The sequence below is a fragment of the Python bivittatus genome, unplaced genomic scaffold (assembly GCF_059951505.1).
Source record: "Python bivittatus isolate LINGU-HERP-01145 unplaced genomic scaffold, Pbiv_v1 ctg000690_np1212, whole genome shotgun sequence".
In the NCBI taxonomy this organism is placed as follows: domain Eukaryota; kingdom Metazoa; phylum Chordata; class Lepidosauria; order Squamata; family Pythonidae; genus Python; species Python bivittatus.
In genome coordinates this window covers 10560457-10585381 of record NW_028277096.1, presented here as the reverse complement: position 1 = coordinate 10585381, position 24925 = coordinate 10560457, and the positions used below count along the sequence as shown (strand labels likewise).

General features: G+C 42.7%; 1 protein-coding gene across 3 annotated transcripts in view; it reads right to left on the bottom strand.

The window, feature by feature from the left end:
- CAMKK1 (calcium/calmodulin dependent protein kinase kinase 1) overlaps nucleotides 1-17320 on the bottom strand; it is a 110152-nt gene extending 92832 nt beyond the window's left edge. The window contains exon 1 of one of the 3 annotated variants that reach the window (XM_088152266.1): nucleotides 17257-17320. The gene's annotated coding sequence lies outside the window, so the exon portion shown is untranslated. Of the gene's footprint in view, nucleotides 1-16358; nucleotides 16934-17020; nucleotides 17175-17256 lie in introns of those variants that run through there. The other 2 variants (XM_088152264.1, XM_088152265.1) reach the window with 2 other exon arrangements.
- Between the last annotated feature and the right edge of the window lie 7605 nt (nucleotides 17321-24925).

Below are 24925 nucleotides of genomic sequence, written 5' to 3'. Positions count from 1 at the left end.
AGAGAGAGAGAGAGAGACCGACCTTTTTATTATTCTAGTGCTACCACACAGATGCTAAATTTCTAAAATAAGAATTCTGCTTCATTCCCAGGGTATTCAGAATTCTACCCAAGGCACACACCTGGGCCTTTAAAACAGGGGTTCAAAAATGCAGCCTGGGGATCGGGAGACTGCATTTGGCCCTCTGATATCCCCCCAGGATTCCCTTTTCAACCCCCCACCCTCCCCCCCACCTTTTTTTCATTTTTGTGAGTTCGGGAGTTAGATTAGTTGATTTAAACTTGGCAGATGCTTTAAGGCAATGGTTCTTAACCTTTCATATGTTAGGTCCCATACATCACCGTTCAAGACCCTACATTCCACCAATATAGAAACAACAGGTCCATTTTTGTTCACAGAAGGAAATGTATATGCTTTCAGATTCTATTATTATAAATATACAGAGTTACAGAGAGTTTTAAGAAGATAAAAAAATGCAAAAATACTGTTGACAAATGTTATTGCTTTAACTGCCAATCTTAAAGAAATAATATCATCATGAGGAAAGATGGGGTAAGCTTGTGGCTGCATTTCACTGACTAACAAAAGAAAATCAAATCTCTCCTTATCCTGGAGTACGACAAGGCAACTGAATATTTGTTAGTCTCAGACAAAAAAAACCCAAAAAACTCTGCTTCTGCTGGAATAATATAATGAACCAAAGTCTTGGTCCTGAAGCCTCAGATATGCTTCTGGGTGCAATTCAAGGTGCTGGTATTGCCTTTAAAATCTGACATGGTGCAGAGCCTGGTTACTTGTCGGACTGCCTCTCCCAAAGAGTTTCTGCCCCTCTACTAGATTTGGCAGGGTAGGTGTGCTCCAGGTCACCTCTATTAAACAATGTCATCTGGCGGGACCTAGGAGACGTGCCTTCTCTGTTATGGCACCTGCCTTATGCAACAGCCTCCTCCCAACATTTTTATTTATTTTATTTATTTATACATAGACCTATCCCCGCCCATCTCCCCGCAATGGGGGACTCTGGGCAGTTTACATCAAATTAAAACAAATAAATACATAATTAAAATTTATAAAAAGACAAACACATCTACACAAATGGAAAAAAATCAAAGAGGCTGATGGAAGCCACACTAGGCCTCTAGGGGGCTAGCCAACCCCATTTCTGACAACCTCCCTCCCCGCCCCAGGCCAGATGGCAGAGCCAGGTCTTCAAATCCCTCCGAAAGGCCGGGAATGAGGGGGCCTGTCTCACCTCCGGGGGCAAGATGTTCCAGAGGGCGGGGGCCACAGCAGAGAAGGCCTGCCTTCTGGACCCCGCTAATCGGAGTTATTTTGCTGAGGGGGTCCAGAGCATGCCCTCTCGGTGAGATCGGGTGGGATGGGTTGAAATCGTGGGGGCGAGGCGGTCCCTCAGGTAGCCTGGCCCCATGCCATGTAGGGCTTTAAAGGTGATAACCAACACCTTGAATTGGACCCGGAAGCAAACTGGTACCCAATGCAGCTCATGGAGCAAAGGTGTTATATGGGTCCTTCTTCAGACCCCCAAAATAGCTCGCGCGGCTACATTCTGGACCAGCTGAAGCTTCCGGATACTCTTCAAGGGTAGCCCCATTGCAGTAGTCTATCTGGGAGATAACAAGGGCATGAGTGACCGTTCGAAGTACATCCCGATCCAGGAAGGGGCGTAACTGGTGCACAACCCGAAGCTGTGCAAAAGCCCTCCTGGCCGCAGCTGCCACCTGCTCTTCAAACAGGAGCCGTGAGTCCAGGAGGACCCCCAAATTACGCACTGGGTCTGTCTGGGGCAGTGCCACCCCATCCAGCACCAACGATGACAACGTCCCGGATACAGAGGAGCCATTAACCCACAGCCACTCCGTCTTACCAGGGTTCAGCTGGAGCCTGTTGATCCCCATCCAGACCCTCACAGCCTTCAGGCCCAACCCTCCCGGCTTCCAGAAGGGTATGAAGACCTGGTTCTTCCCCCCGCCCCCCAGGTGCTGGACCAAGATGTTAGTTGAGCCCAATACAGGTGTAGTTGTGTTGTGAGTTCATTAGGGTGCCTTGGCTATTGTACTGTGATTATTTTAACTTTGTTCTGCATTTATGTTTCAAGGTTTTATTATATATATTTTTGTGGATTGTTGTTAGCTGCCCCAGGTCATGTATTTAAGACGGGTGGCCATATAAATTCCATAAATAAAGAAATGAAAAGAAAATCAATTCTCTCCTTACACTGGTAACACAATGAAATGAACTGTTTGCCTCGTTCGAAAGAAAATCTCTGCACAGCTCTAACCTAACAACTAACCAAGCCCTGACTTGTGCCTCATGGCCAATGGCTGTGGCTTCAATCTGTAAGGCAGCCTGCCTTGGCACACTCAGCTCAAAAATGGTTTCTTCTTTCCTTCTTCTCCAGTGCAGACGTTTGAAAGACAAGTTCCATATGAGGACCATCCGTAACATGCATTCCACCAGTTGAGAAACACAGCTTTGAGACTTCCATTTGACCCTTCAAACCTCCCATATCCACACTAAAATACAGGCCTTGGTCCCCCAATTTAGGGGTGCAGCTCTTAATATGCTGCTCAAAACTTGGTTATGGGCATTATTTCCTAAATAGTTTATACTGCTTTTACTGTAAACCACTGACAGCCTTCAGCACTCAGCGTTAATTAATAAATGAAGAAATCAGTAATAAAGACAAGACATTTCAATAAGCAAACCGATTCACTCATTTGTGACTTGCCAATAATTCAGAATTGGAATTCGTTAATTTCTCACTGTGCATTCATAACCATTAGAATAGGCAATTGCAAATAACAAATTCTAATCTTTCTCCAGCAAATGAAGTGCATAGTTCCTTTTTCATTTTGAGAGGTTCTGTTTTTGAATAAGCATACATCCAATTAGCTTGAAATTACTCCAATGTGAGTTCTGCTTTGTTTAATGTGCATTTCCTGTGCAGTTTCTTCACAGTTCCTTTTAAGAACAGTTCTCAGGCTATTACTGCTTCTCATCAAGTGGGAAGTCATATTTTAAAACTGGAAATGCCTCAGCTGCTCCTCAGCAAAAGCTACAGATCAGATATTGAAATTCCAGGAATGTGGTATCTTTCCATATTTCTCTACTCTCTTGAAATCTTTGCAAATTACTACAAAGAATCTGACTGAGCCAGAAATAAGACAAAAATGTGTTATTTTTTGCACGATTTAGGACAACATAGGCAACCTTTTTCAACAGAAGCATGATGTTGAATGTGACATCATATCTGAAGGGAGTGGAACTACAATTTTCAGTGTTTTTTGTTTAGGGAAGATCTATTATTTTAAAAAGGGAAATATGTGTTAAACCCTGCAGAGACTTTACATATCTATTTCTCATAGTTCTTGATTAAAAAATGTCACCAATTTTTGCATTTTGCCACTATAATTTGGCAGCAAAATCCACAAAAACTGTAAAACTGGGTGCAAAACAGGGCTAGGGAGCCTGTAGGGAGCTCAGAAATTGCCCACCTCTGACTGAAAAATCAAAGTTCATGCATGAACTTCTGTCATTTTGCCTGAATCTCAGTGCTTAAATCACCTACAACCACCATCTATGTCGGCTTCACACACAGGTGTATCCGTATTATTTATAACAATAAATACATGTCTGGTCCACAGCTCCAATCCAGAACTATGAGAATAGTAAAAATGGAACCCCTCCAAGTTAGAGATTGATGATTCTTCATCTTTTTGACTTGCTGCATCATGCACATTTTCTCCCAAACCTAAGCTTGTTCCATCCTATCTCTGCATCAGTCTGAGGAATAATTGTTTAAATCATCCTCATGAATATTCATATTTTCACTCATTTATGTACTTCTATCATTTCAGTGCAGATCCTTCTAAAATGCATATATTTTGCATACTACTGTGCTCATATATTTTTTCAATAAGTAACTGTATCTCAAAATTTGGAAACACATGAGAACAGAAGAATAATTGCATTCTGGTTTGGATACTAGCATAGGAAGCCCAATCAATTTATGCAATTTATGCAAATAAAATGCGAATAAAATTGGCCCTTCCCCATCCCTATTCTAAAGATTAGCAGGGTTTATCATTTGTTCCCATCCAACATTCAAGAAGCCCAAGTGGAATCATTATATCATAAATCTAACTCTAAATGTTACCCAGGACTATTCTATAGAGCAGTGTTTCTCAACTTTGGCAATTTTAAGACGTGTGGACTTCAACTCCCAGAATTCCCCAGCCAGCATGGCTGGCTGGGGAATTCTGGGAGTTGAAGTCCACACGTCTTCAAGTTGCCAAGGTTGAGAAACACCGCTATAGAGTAAGAGAAAATTCAGTCAAGAAGACTGGCAATAGAAACATAAAGGTTCTAAATACAGGCACAAACTCTAGTTCTAATCAGAACCTGGGACAGATAAAGGAGTAAGGACTCCTGAAGGACCTTGTAGATTTGATGATGAACTTCTATAGTTTGGATTATGCTGACAGGCATGAGGTTCTCCTGCGCTGGAGTTAGAGCCTTTCAAACTGGAACTCCCTCTTCCTAAGTTTATATATAATGAAGGTAAATCAGCCCCTGTCCCACCTCATCTTCCTGGTATCTTCCTCACCAAGCTCAAGCAATGAACTTGGGTCATGTGAGCCGAGCAGCAGCAAACAGGCTGCAAGTACTTTATTCTTTCAAAATAAGCCATGTTTCACCAGAATCTTAGCTCACTGGACTGCTCAAACATGACAAGTGGACTGATCTGCCCAAGTGCAAGTGTAGGCCACTGAACAAAAAAGGTAAAAAAATTCAACAAAATTGCTCTGAATAAAGAGAAAGTAAAACTTAGTTTAAGGAAGTTGATGAGTTCAGATCTGGAAGTATTTGTGCAGTTTTTAGTTGATGGTTCAGATCTGGAAGTATCTGTGCAATTTTTATTGTGTTTACAGAAGCTCAAATTTTGAAATTTGAATCTGTGGTTCAATATGGTACAAATCACTTTCCAGTCAATTATTGTTTTAAAAGGATTGATATTTAATATCCAGGATGGTTGACTGACAGTTCATTGAAAGTGCGGAGATGAACTTCTGATACCAGAGAACTTCACTCCAGAGTTCAATTCAGGTCTGTGAGTAAGAAACAATCTGTTACGAATCCAGGAACTGAGACAATTTTAATCAGAATGCAGATAAAATATGTTGGATGTGCATGACACATCTCCAGGAATCAGGTGGTATCAGAGATATTACTGTGACTATCTCAGCATTAAATTTGGTGGCACTGTCCCTAAAACATCTAGTAACCTGGGTGAGTAGGAAGTGTGTATCAGCATCATACCTAACCTTCATTTGATCCTGTATTGCAATCGCCCTTCTCTGGAAGGGATTGGAGAAGAGCTATGGCTTAATGTAGATTCACCTTCCCTCAACATGTATGCCAAGTTCATCAATCTATGCCACATTGCCAAAATGGAAAAACAGTAGATGTAGCATAGCCAAATGTAGTGGGTTGGTGTTTTGTTAGCTCATGGATTTGACAGCAACACTGAAATTAAAGCAGGAGACTTGGGGGATTGCTAGTATCTATTATTTAATACGCACCAGCAGCAGATTTTCTAAATGTGCAAACATGAGTTCTCTTCCCAGAAGCTGATTTTTCAAAACAATCTAACAAAACAAAGACTTCTTTGCTTGCCAAAGAACCACTTGGTGTGATTAAATTGGGGAGAGGCCCTTTCTTGCCTTCTTGCAGTGAACCCATAAATCAAAAAGCAGGCAAAAATTGCAATTGGATTTCTCATTATAAAGGCCTTGCTACGGATAATGGACCTACAATATCCCCAGAAGTATGGAGATCTATGAATCAGTACTGACATGGAAAGGAAAAATCATGCAGCAAACCAATTCCAAACAGATACATGAGAAATCTGGTTAGAATTTGTGTTTGCGAATTTTGTACTGAGCAATCCACGCTACAAGAGGCAGTTTGACCTAGTAGTTAAAGGCACTGGACTAAGAGCGGGAAACCTGAGTTCTAGTTCTGCCTTAGGCAAGGAGGTCAACTGGGTGACCTTGGGCCAGTCACTGCCAACCCTAGGAAGAAGGCAATAGCAAATTACTTCTAAAAACGTTGCCAAGAAAATTGCATGGACTTGTACATGTCGCCACCAGGACTCAAGACTGACTCAAAGGAACAAAATAATGCAAAACAATCCATGGTGCAAAGTTGAAAAGAAGAGAAAACAATGCAGTAAGCTTCTGAGAGACAATGTGCCACACATTTCTTTAAGAGATTAACAGACAAAAACCCAAAGAACTTGAATCGTGCAGGACAAAACTTTGCAGCTGAAATGAAAACTCAGTTCACGTATTAGGTATGTTTCATGTTATCTGCAATTTAAGAATTGAGCTATGCTTGCCACTGACGTGTGTGTGTCATCAAATCAGTATTGACTCTTAGTGGCCACACAGATAGATTCTCTCCAGCCTGGTCCTTCAAATCTTCCAATAGTGCACCCATTGCTGCTGTAAATGAATCCATTCCCCCTTACTTCTGGTTGTCCTCTTCTTTTCTTTCCTTCCACCTTTCCCAGCATCAGAGCCTTCTCCAGAGAATTGGGTCTTCATGTAATGTGTCCAAAGTAGGATCATTTGAGCCTGGTCATCTGTGCCTTGAGTGAAAACTCTGAGCTGATTGTTTCATGATCTGCTTCTTTGTTTTCTTGGCCATCTTCTCCAGCACCAAAGTTCAAAAGCGCCAATACACTTTCTATCCAGTTTCTTCAAAGTCCAATGCTCACCATTATGGATTATCTATTCTGACATCAAGCCAAACCATAGTTGTTGTCATTATTATTATTCAGGTATTTTTTTTTCCATTCTCAAATCAGACACTGAAAGTCAGTGTGGTATAGTAGTTAGTGCTAGACTAGGAACAGGGAGAACCAGTTTTTTTATGCATGAAAGCTGGTTAGGTGACTTTGGGTTATTCACTCTCTGCAACAAGTCCTAGACTGGGAAGTTGAAAAATATCTATCTACCAACCTGCACTGGATTTGCATGATAGGTTACGTCTCATAACTTTCAATGAAGTGGCCATCTTGCACTGATTCAGGATGACAATGATGATGATGGTAATAAATCAGACATCACACCAACGCGTTGTTATGTTGCCATCTTGTATAGTGAGATGGGCAGCATATATAAATTTGAAAAATAAATAAACTTATATACAGGTAGTTCTCACTTAACAACCCTAATTGGGACTGGAATTTCCATCACTAAGCAAAGCAGTCATTAGGCGAAAAATCACATGACTGCACCACTTAGTGAAGGCAGTTCTGGTAGTCCCAGCTGCAGTTGTTAGGCAAGAACTGCACCGTTGTTAGGCAAGGACATCACACTTCTCCTGCCCTGCTGTGCTCCCCTCTGCTTCAACTCCCCCCACCTATCTCTCCCCCATCTCTGTCCTTTTGGCTGCACTCCACCACCCCTGCCGCCCCCAGCTGACCTTTGCCATCTTCTTCCCACTGCTGATGAGGCTGCTGGTCCTTCATGAAGCCTTTGCTAGTGCCTTGTCAGTACTGGGAGGAAGAAGATAGCAGAGGGCAGAGATGGGGGAGATAGGCAGATGGGGGGAGTTGAAGCACACCCTGTGGTTGTAAATGTGGGTGGGCTGCCAAGCACCCAAAAATGTGGGTGTGCGGCAACGGCTATAACTTCAAGGTCTGGTCATAACTACCATTTGTTCAGCACTGTCATAACTTTGAACAGGTGATGAACAAATGGTTGCTAAGCGAGGACTACCTGTAGTGCTTCCCTTCCTTTTAAGCCACTCCTTTGTGGCTACCAGAGAAAGTCCCTAGTAAAATGTTAGAAAAAGTGCCCTTTGCAGCAACTAAGCAGCTCCACATAAGAGTTAAAACTTTCTTTCCTTACCAGGAAGGGAAGGGATGAGAGATTCTGAAAGAAACCCTGTGAGGGCTGGTTGGTGATGCTGGTGAAAGAAAAGTAGGCTCACCTCTGACTTAGTGATGATCAAAGTCAACAAAGTCAGGGATGCTCAAAGTCAACACCCATGAAGAGTAGTCCAGTTGTTCCTCATGTCAAATGTATCCATGTAATTCTTTCCCCCAATGCAACTCTTGACTAAAAATCATTATTTTGATATCCTTCTCTTCTTACTCATCAAAAATGAAGGACATATTTTGCCAAGTATTTTGTCAAATAAACCAAGAACTGACTTTGTTGCTGATGTTAATTTTTTGAGGTAGGCTAGGTCAAAAAACCAACTTCACAAGAAATACTGAAATTCTACTTTATTGTTACAGGCTACCATAACAGAATCTTAAAAGACTGACAGCGTTTCCCCTCCCCTTCCTCTTAGACCAGAGAGTACGGCAATCTTGAGTTTCAAAGTCATTTGAACCTCTTTTTCCCCAGAATGCAAGACCAAAGAACTAACTGTCCTTTTTCCAGATAAAACTGATCCTGAAATATCCATCTGTTCGTGGTTAATGATGTTTTGAGATACTTCTGTTTCTTTCCCAGCTCCAGAGATCTCTCTTACAAGGCCTGACCTGCTTACCTTTTGAACCTATAGTATTAGTAAATGCAAATAAGCAGCCTTTTTTTTTTGGTTCCCTTTTTTGACTCCATTCTTCTTTAGTGATGCTTAAGTTGTTTCTTGAGTATCTCTCCTCCGAAAAGTATCACCTTCACCAACAGTTCCATATGATCCCTGTGCATAGACATTGCCATTTTGGATGGCACTTGGGAGAATTCAACTGTATTCAGAAACTCAGATGCACAAGAATTGGCAAGGTTTTTATTTTCTTCTCCCATTCTTTTTCCTTTGTTGCGTCTATTAAATTGCAGCTTGTCACCATTTGACATTGGATAATGTAAAATGCATTAGCAGACAGGCAGAAAATAAATGGAATAGATAAATATGAATAAATATAAGACAGGACTTTCTCAGCTTTGCACTTCCAAAATGTACATTTTTCAGATGGGGGAAAGAGATCCACGGCTTTATGACAAAGACACTTTGGAGAAGATCCATTTGCAATGCTAATAACAGGTCAACCCTGCTGAAATCAAGACTGCTAATATGTTGCTGAGTTAATGTAAGGGGCAGGCATGCCGCATTATAGATCTCTCTCTCTGTCTAGTTAGCACAGCCATCAAGCCCATTATGAAAACTTCTCGGTGTTATGATGCCACTTGTCACTCCATATGCCAAGCGTGCTTGACCAGGTGCATTTTGACTGGTGTACAAGGCAAGCACCATCCTGGGCTTATAAATGAAGTCATGCTGGGACACAGTGTGGTTTTTATTCTGGTTTATGAAAAGGGGAGAGCGAGAAGTGAAAAGATCATACCTAATGCAACATTTTAAGCAATGCAGCTTTGAAAAGAGTTTGAGCCAGGTTTCTTTGCAGGAGCGAGAAACCCCAATTAGCTGATGTCGAGGACAATAACATTAAGAATAAAAACGCTGCAGCATTTATTGGCGTAGCATGCAAAAATAAGATGTTATTTGGACCTGATATTGAGCAGATAACTGACTAGAACTTATTCACAGTCTTTCTCAGGGTTTTCCCCCTCTATTATATCAACCTCAGAGTCCTGAAAATGGTTATTAATCTCTTGACGCAGGAAAAAAAAAATTAAATGCATCTAACTCTGAATTCATTTGCAGAGGGTTCTGTTTGTTTTATCAAAGTAGGGGAAGGAAATTGGGCCAAAGAGTTCCATTGACCTGCAAGAAAACTGCATAAGTTAATATAATAAATATAATATCATGAAAGATCATTAAGTATGTATATAACATTAATTTGTAAATGAAGAAATGCACTCACAAAACAGAATCTCTTGCTGGCAGTCTGAATATGTGATCTAAGAAAAAGCAAGAAAGATCTTTCCCACTAAGAGGGAGGGTGAGTCCCCTCACTTTTTGTCTGTCCCAAAGAGACATCTTTGGGTGAAAGACAAAACAGCATTTCACCAAGAGAGGTTGTCTGTGGGAGAAAACCCATTTTTCCCTTTATCAAGGCTAACTGTGCTGTATGAACAAGGGAGGGAATCAGAATGCATCCCTCTGTGGTTCATGAAAGCCACACTATTATGCAAACTGAGCTAGGATGGACTGAATGTACCCTGCTTCTTCCCAGATCATCTGCTATCTCTAGTATAACACTAGGAAGGCATTTCTTCAGCATTTGCCTCCAGATGCTTTTAATGATGCAGGAAAAAAAAAACAGTTTTCATTCAAATGCCATAATGTGTCCTTACCTACAAAGATCAGGATGGTGCAAGCCATGGTATTCTCTATGACATTCGATGGAAGCAAGATAGAAAGAGTATGGATGCTTTTGAACTTTGGTGTTGGAGAAGACTCCTGAGAATACCATGGACAGTCAAGAAAACAAACAAATGGATTATTGAACAAATCAACCCAGAGTTCTCGCTCAAGGCACAAATGACCAGGCTCAAATTATCTCACTTTGGACACGTAGTGTGAAGACCTAACTCTCTGGAGAAGACTCTAATGCTAGGAAAGATGGAAGGAAAGAGAAGAGGACGACCAGCAGCAAGGTGGATAGACTCAATTACAGTGGCAATGAGTGCACCAGTGGGAGACCTGAAAGATTAGGTTAGGGACAGATCATCATGGAGAAAATCTATCTATGTGGTCGCTAAGAGTTGACAATGACTTGAAGGCACATAATCAATCATTCAATTGCATCTTCAAACTGTCAACACATCAAGGGAAGATCGCTATTTGCTCTATATTATGATAATGTAGCTTAGTCTAAAAGGGCTGAGTGGTCTATCCAAGAAAGACACTGCATTACCTAGTCAGTGGCCTGGTTCAAACCATGATTCCCTGAATTTGGTTATAATGGTGAGCCATGGGTTTAAAAATGGAGACAGGTATTTCTGATCTTCTCATATCCATAAAAGAGGAACAGGTGAGAAGTGTATGAATTTGAAGATCACTCAGATTTGTCATTCCCAGAATTTTTTTCAAATTCTGTGAATTGTAGCCCAACATATATGGAAGGCACCAGAATGGGAGGAACTGCCAGTATGAGTTTGCTGTTATGTTTGAAGGGCAGAGAGGCATAGAAAAGCAGATTAATAAACCATGCTCTACCCAATTCAGATATTATTCTAAACTGTAATTAGGGCAAACTGGAAAAGGAACTGAAGTATGTAAGAGATGAAAAAAGGAAGGAGATAAAGAAGAGTCAAGATCATTTTGATTTTCCAAATCATGACCACCATGATCACCTGATGTTTGTCAAAGCACTATCGTTCAAGTGACCACAGTCAAAACTGCACCAAAAATTTGGGGGGCAATTACTCAAATACCTAAGTCCACAGGGCAGTTAACATAAAGACAGTAATGATAATTAAAATACTGATAATTCACAATCAAGTTTCTGAAAAATCCTAAGATTTCACAGAACAATTTGAAAATGCTTGCTTCCATCCTCCTAATTTAGCTGCATCCATAGGAGGTTGGACTAGGTGACCTTTCATATCCCTTCCATCAGCACAACCAAATTGTCTGTCAGAGCTTGTCCTTATCTTTGAATTAGCATTTCTTTCTTCCAATGTGCTAGAGGGGGATGGAATTTTGAATGGGGGAGATCCTATCAAGCTGGTAGGAATGAATAGTATGAATATGTCATTTAATTCCCCCCCAAAGGTAGAGATGCAGTCTAATGAAAAAGAGAGATGATCCACAGGATGACCCACCAGCAGATGACCCATGGTCCCTGAAAACAGAGCTGACCCACAGGATTAATCTCACACACACACACAAAAATTCAAGGCAATACAGGTAATTCTACAACACGGGTCTTCCATCCAAGTAGTAATGAAATCTGACCTCACTCAGCTTTTTGTATCAGCCAAGATTCCTGCCCCTTCTGTAGATATTCCTTCCTAACCCCATTTTAAAGGCACAAAGTGTAAAGTTAGCTCTCTTGTCTAAAACTAATCACAGCTAAGGAGAGGTTAAAGTTCTTCCAGTATAGGAAATTATTAAATACATTGGGAATAATTTTATTAATATTTAATTTTACCATTAATGCAATGCATATTTCAATGAAATAAAATCATTGGTTTTTTTTAATCCTAGTTTTGGAAATGTGCTGAAATCTTAACCCTGAAAAAGTTGCATGCTCCTACTAGTAGCTATTACAGCAGCTACTATAGATATTTACTTCTTGCATGAATCACTACTGTGGGCTTGGATCATCCCAGTTTAGGGGCCCACCCATCACACTGACTCATACCAAATATTAAAATCTGAGACACACAACACAAGAAAAAAAAAATACTGGAAATAAAATAGTCCCTCCCATTTATTGGGTTGAGAGCCATAATTGCAGGAACTTTGGTCAACACAACTGGGAGGCAAATCACAACATAAAGCATCAATTACCAAAACCAAAAAGAAGTGCATAGAAATTTGGAGAGTTTCCTGCCATTCATACATAAATGATTTCACTCCCAAGAACATAAGTAGGGGGAAAAATAGTTGGAACTCAAGTTTTATTTCCATTAATTCTGGATAAACCAGTTTCCTGAGCCTATAGGGGAAGAAGTGTGAATTCATTACTAGGTCTGCCAGATCATCAGTTTTAAAGAGGTGCACACACACACAGACACACCTACTTACACCCACACCCTACTGCAGTGCTTTTCAACCTTGGCAACATTAAGATGTATGTACTTCAACTTCCAGAATTCCCCACCAGCACATCTTAGAGTTGTCAAGGTTGAAAAACACCGCACTAGGGTGATGTAAAACTGCAGTGCTCAAAAGTGAAAGGAAATGATACGATCTGATTTTCTGGACAACAGGAAGAGTGGCAGAAATAAGCGTATTGTAAATGATCAAGAACATTTTTAAAATGAGCATTCTGCTTCTAAACGTATGCTTACAAATATAGCAAACGGAACTGTCTCTTACTGCAATGAAATCTAGATGGAAGGAAAGTAGACGACAGTGACACGGTTTTATTATCAAACTTAATAAAAGGTTCTTTGGGAAAGGAGGAATTGTCCTAGGCTCAACATGTAATGTGTTAGGGATAGATTGTCATGGAGAAAATCTATCTATGTGGTTGCTAGGAGTCAAAAACGACTTGATGGCACAGAATCAATCAATCAATCAGTCAAACAAACAAACAAACAAACAAACAAACAAATCAACATGTAATGGGTTCCCCCTGCAAAATATGATTCAATATTTGGAATGCTCAGATGAATCAGTTTAATTAATTAATGATCAAGAGTTATTTCAGGATTTGGGGTTTCACCATGTGTTCCTGTTTGCTATGCCACTGGCTTCAGTTGACAGAAACCTAGGGAACTATGACAAAAAATGTGAGACAGTGGCAAGCTTTAACGAACAACCTACGACCCAATCTTCAAAGCCTTAAGAAGAGACTGAATTTAATGGAAATCACTTAGTCTACGAAGATGGGAAGAAGTGTGATCTTAAAAATGAATGGACTTGGACTTCTGTCTTACATAAGTGTCTCCTGGATAAGGCAGAATAAGACTGAACTATGTTTGCTTATAAGGTTTTGTGGATTTGAATTGACCTCTGTTACTTTTATGAGGTGTTATCCTCAGTCAGGCAGGATGAGTAAAGGAGATGAATGATGAACAGTTTAACTACATTTGTACCCTGTCCTTCTCATTTTCTCCTCATAAAAGCAATTTGACATATGCTTAGCTAAAAGATTGTGACTGGGTTGACCAATGTGGATTTGGTTAGTCTATCGGGTCAATACATTCATATGGTTTGTAAACCATGCTTTTTATAGCTTAGCATGTTGGAAAAATCCAGCCAGCTGTGATTTGTTTAATAAACCATGGCTACGTAGACATACACATAGTCAGTGTGCAGATTGAGCCAGATAAATACATCACTCAGGAAGATGACTGCATGAGGACATCACACTGGCACTCACTAACAAATTTGATTCTATCTGGGAATGATTCAACCAAGGCCCTAATCTTTGTCCCACTGTAGTGTTTAAACAGCATAGCCACGTTCTAAAAAATAGAAAGCTCAGCTCCTACAGCTGACTGACCACCTTTTTGCATTTGAATCATTCATGGATGGGCTATGCAGGCTGTGCCTTTCACATTTCCTTTGGGCTCCATGTTCGCATTTTTGCTTACTGAAATATTTTATGCCACTTTTCAAAACCAAGGCCCTCTCAGAGCAATTTTAAATATATAAATACACAGGACCATTAAAAGCCATCTAATATTATGGGGCAGTTAAAAGCAGGACAGAATATCCAGCTCTCTAAATCCATGTGGAAATAGTCAGTAAGGGAGTCAAGTATGCTTCCAGCAGAAGAGCATTCAGTAAGAATGAGGCGACCATAGAAAAGGCTATGTCCCTTGTAACTTAATGATAAACCTATATGGCAGTGTTTCTCAACCTTGGCAGCTTTCAGATGGTGGACCAACTCCCAGAATCCCCCAGCCAGCAAGGCTGGCTGGGGAATTCTGGGAGTTGAAGTCCACCCATCTGAAAGTTGCCAAGGTTGAGAAACTTTGCTATAAGCCAGTGCTGGTGAACCTATGACACGTGTGTCAAAGATGACATACCACTATGTTTTGGGTGACACGCCAGTGTTCACCAACACCCAACGTCAACTATTCTCCCTGTCTGAGTTATCAAAGAAACTGAGTTTGTTTCACTCGTATTTCATTTTTGTAATTATTTGACATTTCTTTATATAATACATAGCAGCACATGATTGGACTTTTTTTTAAAAATAAATGAATATGTAAAGAATTGTTTCTTTTTTGTTCGGGGGGGTGGGGGGTGACACACCAGCAGAGTCAAGTGAAGCATTTTCCATATTTTTGACACGCCGAGCCCAAAAGGTTCGCCACCACTGCTATGGGGTCTCCATGGAACACCTCAAGGCCTGTACTGGTTTGTACAGTCCTTCAAATAAATTAGTCACAAGTCATTTTGGCTTTTAGAGGCTGGTCAGCAGCCCTTTAAACTGGACCTCTAGATATTCAGGCTACTAGTCCATGCTGATCCATTGCCAATCTCTACCCAGCAACCAGATGGCTACGTTCTTCATTGGCTGAAGCATCTGCACCATCTTAAAAGGCAGCGTTGGGTGGAACACATAACAGCAGTTTAATCTGAATATAACCAGGGCAAAAGCAATAAGAGCAGCTTTCTCCAAAAGGAGATGCCAGTAGCAAAGGATTCCCCCTTTCCTAGCTGCCCTTCTACAGGTAAGAGCATCTCCATGTCCAGGAGAACTTCAAACTACACACCTGGTCTTTCAGGGGTGCCACAACTTCAGCCCCACATTTCCATCCAGACTTGCATATCGTCCTACCCCCTGCACCTCTGTCCACGCTGAGCCCCCAGCTTCTTTGCTTTCATCCATTTCTCTCTTTTGGTTCTTCTGCAGGAGTGCTAACTGGGGTAAGGCTTCATGCAGCTGACGCAATCCAAAAAGGGGGACGCTTCACTAAGTCTTTAAATCCAGCCATAAAAATATTTTAGCATATAAGTTATTCTAGCTGGCGTTCAGATGGGAAGGAAAACAAGTTATCTCCCTCTGGCTGGAACATGCTGGTGAGAGGGCAAGAATCAAAGGGTCTGAAAGGATCATGTTTAATTAAAGATTAAACATTGGTGGAAGACAGCTCATCACTAAACCACGAAAGTTATCTGCCCAGAAAGGTCATCATGCCATCTCCCTCCTTCTCTCTCAAAAAGGAAAAAAAACCTGAACAGCCCTTTTAAGGGAGAATCTTGGTATAGAATATGAAAAATCGGGGCAAATTAAAAGAGTTGAGAAGGTTTAAATGTGTATCTGGATTTTAGTTACTATTCATTATATGCCTTTCTCATTCCTGCCCACTTCAAGGAAGCTTACAAGAGCCCTGCAAGGTAGGCTAAGCAAAAGAAGTGGAGGCCTGTGACAAAAATGCACCCAGTCTCATTACACATTAAGTGTAGTTTGAAATAGCGGTTTCCAACTGGAGGGCCATATTGCCCCCTGGGGGTCCTGTGATATTTCAAGAGGGCCACAGATGAAAAACATGTCACAGGTGGGCCAGGGCACGTGCCAAGTTGGCCACAGAAAAGTGAAGTGTATTATACTGCAAATACTGCCTTGATGATGCCAGAAAATGCACCAGTTACTGTCCCATGTATCTGGTATTGGGACCTGGACAAGGGGGCCGCCGGAATAAAAACAAGGTCGGAAGGGGGCCCGGGCGAAAGGACGTTGAGAAACACTGGTTTCAAAAGAGCAGGTGTGACCTGGAACTTACCTCTTTAGAGTCATCTGCTCCAGTGAAGGAATGATGGTCTCTGCAATGCCTCTCCCCAATACACTAAGCGGGATATTGGAAGAGGTGGGCTTCAAAACGGTCCGGAGCTGAAGCCACACGTCAAGGGGCAACAGGAGCACACTGAATGTGTGCACAGCCGCCGAGGATACACACACACCTGCACGTGGGGCTGCTGGGGAGCAGAGGCTGAGCTGCTCCGGACCCTCCCCGGGGCGGGAATCAGCCGTCGCCTGAGGAAAACCCTTCTCGCCTCGCCCGTTCGGTCCCTAAACCGCGAGAAGGCTCCCCTCCTCTTCCTCTAAGCATCGCATCCTGGCCAGAAAGCTGAGCGGGAGCGGGTGGGCGCTCTACACACGCTCAGAGGCAACTTCTTCCTCCTCGCGTCCACCTCTCTCACCCCCGTTTGCCTGGTTTCAGGGCTCTCCTCGAGCCCCTTCTTTCTCGCTGAGCCGCGCGCGGGCACCCCTCGGCAGAGCGCCGCGTCCGGCAGGAACCGGGGTCCGCATTCATCCCGAGCCTCGGGAGGCAGGGCGGCGGGCAGGCGGACGGAGTCCTCGCCTGTGCCAGCGCGGTTCCGCGGTTGCTACGGCCACTGGGGCTGCAGCCCAGCGGGGGGAGAGCCGCCCGAACAAAGGACCTACCTTCCCCAGCAGACGGTCCGCTCCGCTCCGCTCCCCTCCGCAAAGCCTCCGGTCGTTTTCCAGATGGGCGACCGCCGAAGCTCACCTCGGCTGCCGCAGCTCACCTGCCAGGCTCCCGGGCTGAAGCAAGCGGCGGCAGCGGCGGTACCTACCTTCCCACCCGCCCACCGCCCCGCCCCGGCGAAGCCGCCCGCCCTCGCCCCGCCGCCTCCCAACGTGCTTCTGTTTGCACAGACCCGGGCAGAGCGCTCCCGCGAGCCTCCAATCCGCAGCGCAGGGCGCCCGAGCCGGGCTCTCGCGCTTCCTCCTCCTCCTCCTCCTCCCCAGGGACAGCTCCTGTGACAGGCGGCGCGATTGGCAGATGGCACGTCAGCTCCTCGGATTCTCATTGGGCTGGACAATTGCCCGCCCGGCCTCGGATCGCCATTGGACGTCTTTGGAAACGCTGTCGCCGCCGCCGCTCGATCCCCGCGCTGCCGCCTGCCAAGCAGAAAAGTTGCGGAGGGACTATTGCGTGCCCAGGATGGTCGGCGGGGGGGGAGCGGATGCGCGCGCGCCTTTCGTAAGATGAGGGAAAAAAAAACACGCCTCTTTCTCTTTGGGGCTGCGTTCATGCAGCCCGCGAACCCGGGTTACGGGTAACCTTGGCTAGATTTGTGCGGGGGTGCACGTGTGTGATTTGCATGTTGTGCGAAAGCACCCGTTTGATTAATCTGTGCTCCATTTATTGATCTGATTTGTTGCTCCCTACAACCCAACCCCTCAAAAGGGAGTAATGTTGACAGAAGCGGTTTATAGATTCATAAAACAAAATAAAATGGGATAATCGAGTCATCCATCAGGTTAAGCATTTGGGGGAATGGAAATGTATGCCTTCCTCTTTTTCTGTTATGCACAGGCTGCGTTCACATTATATGCTAAGCCATAATGTAGTATCCTTGTTTGTGGCTAAGCAGATTGTGTCAAACCAACGAAGTAAATGTATAGTAAAACACACAGGTTTTGCACAACACACTGAATGGCGTACTACTCAACTGTACTTAATGCCTTTTGCCAACCCCAGCCTATGTGGTTATTTTAACCCGGAAAATTGGGTTAATTTGATAACCATGGTAACTATGAATAAATGTGCATGTTGTGTAAACACACCCTTAGATTTTGTGTAAAGAATTGCAGTGTGAAGGGAGTTAGATAGTAAATGCATTTTTATTTGCAAGCTTTGGGTGATCAGTCCTTTCTACACAGCTAGTCAGTACATTCTCCACCCATCCTTGAGTTGGCAGAAAACTACGATCATCATGGGATTTGCCTCTGTTTCAGTTACTGTCCACCTCCTCCAAGATAACGGAGGATAAAACCTGATGGATTTTGCACCCACTCCGGGATGGAGTTGCCATTAGGGAGAAAATACTTTACTTTAACGCTGGTACCACTCAGGACTTAATTTGTCTCACTCCTGGGCTGTCACGTCATGGGGATGTGACAGAAAAAAAGATGCAGTCCAGGCATATTTGTGCCATGGTTATACGCAAGCAGGGAAAGGCCCTGGTGCGTCATGTAAACACAGTCAGCGGCTTCATGGGATAGGTAAAGCAGGCCACAGGCTATCTGGGGTAGGAGGCAAAGGTGTCGTTCAGTGGTTTGAATGCAAAAAGTTTCAGGTCCAAGATTTGGGATCTCTGGGTAAAATGAGGAAAAGCCCTTGCGCAGGGGGTCTAGAGCCAGAGAATCTTTGGGGCTGGGGACTTCGTGGCTCAGCATCTTGTCCACTGAGTTAGCACGTTGTCAGAATTAGACGTCCGGGTTAAGCCATTATACATATTGCTAAGGGGGGGGTCACAATGGGCAAGGTGGCAGATGTGTCATCTTCCATTGTGACCCCCACACACCAATGATTATATGGTTTATTGGTTTGGCATGGCAATTCCCCATGCTGGCTGGGGAATTCTGGGAGTTGAAGTCCACCCCTCTTAAAATGGCCAAGGTTGAGAAACACAGGTCTAAACTTTCTGATTATATCATTGTGATTATATGAACCCCCTTAACTCTGTTTGTACAACACACTTAACTGGAATCAAGTATGTCTTACATATTTCCAACAAGATCATCTTCCTTATTTTCTACACCTACCTTTCAGCATCTTTTATGACAATCAGTAGGACTAAGAAATGGTCGCTGGTTGATTGATCAGGACCCAGAGCTAGATCGATCGGCCAAGGAAAATAGGGCCACTGAATTTGTATCCACTTCCCCGATTACAGGGAATACCCATAATTTTGAGGTAGAAGGAGATATTGTATTTTATCAGTAAAGAGATAAATGAGTATCGGTGACAATATTGTAAGCCAAAACCAAATAAACCACATCATAATAGTGTTCACACAAAGCAACCTAGTGATAATCCGTTTCCTGGATTCGTACAACATACTGAACTATAAGGTAACCATACAGGCTGAGTTCATATAGCACAGTAAGCCACAAAAGTAAGAAACCATGGTTAAGCCTAACTAAGCTTATCCTGCTGTGTGAATATAGCGCACATTCTAGTTGTGTTGTGCAAAGAAGCGATTGAATTTTCGTGTGCGCTTTTTGCCCGTATTTTGTCTATTAAATTATTTATTTTGAATCTGTGCCTGGGAATTTGGCAATCCTGTTAGCCTTCTGTAAAGCTTTAAAGACACGGTTGTTCCCTCAAGCATCGGGCTGCGATGTTACATGAGCCTGGCTGTTTTGTCTGTTGTTTGTCTGTCTGTTATTTGATTTGCAAACTAGAAAGGATTATTTGGGCCTCAAGCGCATTATATATGATTGTTGTTATAACTGTTTTTAATCATTTGGAGTTGTTGATGCTTTTGGTTTATTACTTATTATTAGGTGCCCAGAGTTGCATTGGCAAAATGAGCGACCATCTAAATCAGTGTTTCTCAAACTTGGCAACTTGAAGATGTGTGGACTCCAACTCCCAGAATTCCCCAGGCAGCATGCTGGCTAGGGAATTCTGGGAGTTGAAGTCCACATGTCTTAAAGTTGCCAAGGTTGAGAAACGCTGGTTTAAACAAACAATAAATATTCCCAAAAGGTATTAGGTTGGTGAAGGCTGTTTTAGATACTGAACTTTCATATCAAATTACAGCATTATTAAGGATATATAGTCTGAAGCAACTTCCCCCCAACCTGGTAATTTCCCGAAGTGTTGGAGTGTAACTCCCACAATGGTCATGCTGGTTGGGGATGATGGGAGCTTTAATTCATCCCAGCTACAGTGTGCTATATTAAGGAAAGGGGTGGACTTCAACTCCCAGAATGGTCTGAAAAATTAATTACGCTCCTTCTCATCCTTAGAGGTGGAGGCAAGAGGAACAAATGGTGTATATCCTCCCACATTTTACAGCTAGAAGCCTTGGCATGTTCATAATTTTTTTCCCCATAGGTCAAGGATATACATTCTTTCCTTCCACATATCATGGTGAATTTCTCAGCTGCAGTTATTTTTCATGCAACTATTCTAAAATAATGTGTGGTAGTAAATTGCCCATAAAGGCTTCCTTGATCTGTGTTCTCTTGTTTTCTCGCACCTTGTCATTCCCTAGATGTAAACCTCACATTGTCCACAATGATATGGAAGAAGAATCTGATTTTGGAGAAACTTCCTGCTAGCATTGTGATTCCAAGCTGGCTAACCAAGCGCGAGCAGAAAACCCACAGTAGCCTTCTGGGGCTTGTGTTCCACAACATCTTGTATGCTGCAACGCCAATAGATTGCAACATACCCACCGCAGCTCTCGATGTGGGCAGAAAAGCAGAATTAAACATTTGGGTTTATTTTTAGAAAATAAGCATCTTTGAAATTGGGAGGGATTGCCAAATCTTGCCCCCTTTTGGTGTCTCATGAGATTGCAAGAGATTTCAGCAAGGACACCCAAGAACAGGTAGAATCTAAGGCAAGATTGCAAAGTCTTGCAAAAGTTCAACCATGTTGGGTTTTTAAAATATTTTTTGACAAGGCACTAGTGTGTAAAATGAAGATCAGATTGATAGTCTTTGTTATACTGATAGTGAAGGAGGTGATAATGTATAAAGCCTTATGGGCTATCTGGCTAATCCCTGTTTAACAATAGAAGAGAATATCTACAGCTCAGGGTTGAACTGTGAAGTTCTTGGTGCTCTCTGAACTTGGTTGTTTGCAGTGCAGATGGCACTGATGGTGTTACCTAGTTGGGTAATGAAACATCTGCAAGCAAACAACCAAGCTCTCAGAGCACTAAGGACTCCATAATCCCTGTTTAGCGCTATTTAACAATCTAGTGATTTAAGTGGGGATGAAGGTTATCCTTCCATCACTGCTTCCATTATACAAACTTGATGGATCCAGGTAACACAAAGACCTTTTGCAGCCAAGTCAAGTTTGATGGACGTTGAATGGAGGGAGGTTCAATTTGAAATGATTAAAAGTTGGTAGAACCTTAAAGGCTAAAAAATGCGTTATGGCATAAACAGGGATAGGATGCTATGACAGATTCTCTAAAGGCCTTGTAAGGGGAGGTTATGTCACTGGGAGAGCCTTGTCTCTGAAGCACCATTAGCCCCCAATTCAAGATTTGCTTGGAATAATCACTCACTTTTCACCCCAATGATCCTTGGGCCTGTTTTCTTTTCACAGAAAGTCCATTAAGGAAGGAAGCCAGTATACCTTGCAGTGCCTTTAGATCACTGGGGTTCCAGCTGTCTGAAAGCTCCATTTCTGGCCAATAAGTTGTCCTGGCTTGCAGTCTTATCAAATACCATGATACCTCTGCTGCTGTGGGCCGAGGGAAGCCAGAGGAGCATTTCTTTAATAGCATTTTTGTAATTTGGGATACAAATCTGTGGCTGAAGTATGTGAAGTGGCAGGCCACACTAAACTGTGAAAGACATCACATTAAGAAAAACACAGGCAGTGATTTTATAGGGATTGTTAGCAAACTAGAGTTCTAGGCATATGAAAAACCAGATATGTTCCATCAGTTTTATAAACCAGCTTTCTCCATTTGGTGACCATGAAGTATGTTGGGATCATGATGAATCGGAAATCTGGGAGTCGTCATGTCCTCAGAATGACAAAAGTAGCTTCATGCTGTCCCACTACATGATGTACAACACCATGACCCACATAGCAAAGACTGTGATGCTGGAATGCTGCTTTCCTCACTCTGACTCCCCCCTGCCCCTCCTCATAGGCCCCACTCTCCAGGAGGTGCAGTCCCAACACATCTGAAGGGTTGAGGAAGGGCTTCTATGAATCTTTTTCTATCACGTTGCCAAAATTATTTAATATATAACAAATCTTCCAATCATTTCCAAAACTAATTTCAAAAAGTATAGCAATGACAGTCTCAGACTCACCTTGACAGAATATAACATCTGCTGTTGCTTTAGATGTGTCCTACTAAAAAACAACAATGTTGAGGCCATTCAGACAGTCACTCATGTCTTAGACACCTCATGGCTTGACTACTGCAGTGTGTTCTACATGGGGCTGCCTTTGCAGACCACTCAGAAGCTTCAGCCGCAGCAATGCGGGCAGTGATGGCCATGCCTCAGAATACCCACATGGAACCACTGCTTGGTGAGGTGCACTGGCTGCCAGGAGGGTTCCAGGTGCTATACAAGGTGGTGGTTGTTACCAATAAAGCCTTACATGGTTATAGGGCCAGGTTATCTGAAGGACCACCTATCTCCCATGGTTTCTGCCTGGCCAATATGGGCTGGTAGGGTTGGTGTGCTCTGAGTCCCTTTGATTAAACCATGCCATCTATCAGGAACCAGGAAGTGTGCTCTCCCTTTTGTGATGCTCACCCTCTGGATTGAGATCCCTCCTGAAATCCACGGGGCTCCCACTCTGTTGGTATTCTGTAAGGCCTTGAAGACCTGGCTTTTCTCCCAGGCTCTGAGTTAAGATAGATGGAGCCCCATGGTGGATGTGTTTTTGTCTATGTTTTTGGATCGAGTGATTGGATTCCCATCTTCTGTGTTCTGTATTATGCTTGTATTGCTTATTGTACCGTGAGCCGCCCAGAGTGAGTTTGGAGTCAGGCAGCACCTAAATGGCATGAAATAAATAAAGAATAAATCACGAAGAGAGGCAAAGATGACACCTGCCTTAGATTGAACGTCCCAGGACTCTCCTAGTACCTATCAAAAAACAAAAAGAGCAACGAAAATCCCCAAGGACCCCCACTGGAGGAAATGGGAGTTTGCAATTAGGATTATCACAGCACAATTAAAGCATCGCTACCAACCAAAAGGAGGGAGCTGTTAAAGCTACACTATCTGGTTTATTGTTGCTGTGATTGGCTGCTTCATTTAGCAGATCCTTGGGGAGTTTCTTTTTCCCTAGCAGAAGCAAAAATAAGCCACAAATATCCTTTTTTTTTTTTTTTTGGTTTCCTTATATTTTTTACACTTCATTTCTCTGCCTTCTTGTTCAAAGTAAGTCAGGTCATGCATGGAATTGGAGGAGTTGTCTCCCAACTCATTTCTAAAGCTTTCCTTTCATTTTGCACCTTTCCGAAACCAAACACCTCATATAATCAAACAACTTATGCACTAATATCCATAACATTTTCTTTTGATCCTGTTTGCTTCTCACTTCTTCTAAACTGCCTCCTTTGTTTCCCTGTGTTTTGGGGATGCTTGGTAGCCAAATGAACTTGCTTCAAGAGCCTTTAAAGGCGGTCTCTCCCTTAGAAGTTCCCAAGTAAGTAAAGGTAGCAACTGCAGATTAATGGTGAAATGGTGTATGATCTACTCTTGAAGAACGCTAGAAACAGGAATTATTGCCCTCATATCTTGCTTCACATGGGGAGCTCCCTGTAGATGTCTAACGAGCTCCTGCAGAAAGCAAGATGTAATCTAGTTGGTCATACATCATGCTAAACTATAGCTTGTTTAATCAGATTTTATTGAAAGAAACACAATTAACTAGGCTCCCACAATATACTAAGCAATGAATCAGCCTCTTCCAATCTGATGCCTTCCAGACTGAAACTCCAACAGCCTCTATATATCTAGAAGGTGGGAAGTTGGGGAAGGCTGCCTTAAATCATGAGTTCCAACCCATAGTGGTTGAATTCACATAACATGCCAAACCAAACCAAAATAAATTCTGTTACCACTTACCAGAATGTATGAATCACATTGAGGCTCTATATGCCCTCTGTAGGTGTTCGTGTTCACAGGACATGTGCTTAACCAGGTTAGTTACAAACAGAATGGCTGTATTTGCTCAACAAACTTTGCTTGGGGGAATTTTAATGGCTCCACATGTTTATGGGCCAATGAATTGTACAGTTCCAAAATAATGGGTTTGTTTGGTAAGAGAATTATATTGCATGAATGCAGCTCTTCTATCCAAATACATTTCAGGAAAAAGAATGTGTGGCAATGGTAAGTTAATTAGGAATGTAGAAGGTTTTGTGGTCAAGGGCTAAGACTTTTCAAGCATTCATTTATTGGCCGTTGGATCACAGGCGACCAGTGGTTGGAGTCAATGATAAAAGTGGATGGGCCTGGCTTGCCCTCTCTTTTCCTTTTTACGTCATCCACTTCTGGGGTCCTGTCAGCCTTCCCAGGTAGACTAGACAGGAAACATGACCAGATGAGCTAATTCTACTTTATTGTAAAGCTACATTGACAGAATCTTGGAACTCTGAAAGTACTATTCTGCTATCATCTCCTTTACAGCCTGAGAAACTAGGGAGGGTCTCTTCTGAGCTTCTTACCCCATCTACTATCCAGCTGGGGCCTATGCTGTCTCTTATCTGGCCATTCCCTTGGCAACATCTCTTCACCCCATCTCCCAAGGTCTTTCCTACATATCATTACAGGTCCTGCCTAGAGGTACCAGGTCTATGCTGCAAAAATCTG